The sequence below is a fragment of the Microtus oregoni genome, unplaced genomic scaffold (assembly GCF_018167655.1).
Source record: "Microtus oregoni isolate MIOR12 unplaced genomic scaffold, Mior012 000018F_ref0000195, whole genome shotgun sequence".
Lineage (NCBI taxonomy): Eukaryota > Metazoa > Chordata > Mammalia > Rodentia > Cricetidae > Microtus > Microtus oregoni.
In genome coordinates, this window is record NW_024543077.1 from 36,163,286 (window position 1) to 36,164,651 (window position 1,366).

Genomic DNA, 1,366 nt, shown 5'->3' on the forward strand with positions numbered 1-1,366 from the left:
ACTTATAAACACGAAATTTGATTTCTTACAGTCCTATAAACTGGCAAGCCCAAATCAGCGCTCAGCCAGATCCATTGTGTGGTGAGGGCCAGCTTCTTGACACACATGGGTGTCTTTTCGCTATTCCCTTACACCGCAGAAGTCAAGGAGCCTTCTGGGATACCGATTGTAATGGCACTAAGCCCATTCATGAGAATTTCACTCTCTTGGCTTAATCAAATCTTACAAACATAATTTCTATCTTGTTTGTTTGAAACGGGATTTTTCTGTGCAGACCTGGCTGTTCTGGAACTTATTCTGTAGACCAGGCTGACTTGGAACCCTGCTTGTCTCTGCCTCCTGAGTACTGGGGTTAAAGGTATGTGCCACTATGCCTGTCTTAAAAGCCCTGCTTCTAAATACAGCAGCCTTTGTGATTAAGCTTCAAAACGTGAAATTTGGGGATACACATTTAGTATTAAGCATCTGATTCCTTTTCTGCTTTAATGGGCCATTTTTTATATGTTCATTTCTTGCTTCTAAAGTACTCTTTGGGGATATGCTTAGCTTGGGATTCTTTGCCATAGCCCTCAACCATTACACAAGTACAACCAACCATGTTCAGTGGTTTTCCCTCTTGATCAGTTTTACAGAGGCCTACTCATACTTTCTTGTTGTCATCTACCTTACTTAGGTTGATTTGATGCTCAGTGCAAAGGGCCTCTAATATATATATATATATATATATATATATATATATATATATATATCTCAGTTTGGATGTAATTGGCCCCCATAATCTCATAGTGAGTGAGGGAGTGGCACTATTAGGAGGTGTGGCTTGTTGGAGTGGGTGTGGCCTTGTTGGAGGAAGTGTGTCACCGTGGGGGTGGGCTTTGAGGTTTCCTATACTCAGGATACTGCCCAGTGTGTTAGTCAACTTCCTGTTGTCTGCAAGACGTAGCTCTAACAGCACCAGCACCGCGTTGCACACCACCTTGCTCCTTATCATGATAATGGACCAAACCGCTGAAACTGTTAAGTGAGCCACCCTGATTAAAATCTTCTTTATAATAGTTGCCGTGGTAATGGAGTCTCTTCACAGCAATAAATAGCCTAACTATGATATATATATGATATGTATATAACTATTATATATATATGTATATATATGTATATATATATACATATATATATATATGGTAGTTATATATGCTGATCACAATTGGGTACAAGCACAGAAGATGGGCTTGGCAGTTAACTAAGGCTTTAGCAGCCTCACAGATGCCATGTGCTTGGCCACTGTGGATGAAGGCAGTCTTCATCACCTCTTGTAAAGCAGTATTAATGTCATGGCACCTCCAACAACCACGTCTTCCTTGGCCAT

General features: G+C 40.8%; 1 pseudogene; it reads right to left on the reverse strand.

Moving 5' to 3' along the window:
- Positions 1-505: 505 nt before the first annotated feature.
- On the reverse strand, positions 506-1,366 carry LOC121459111 (annotated as a pseudogene).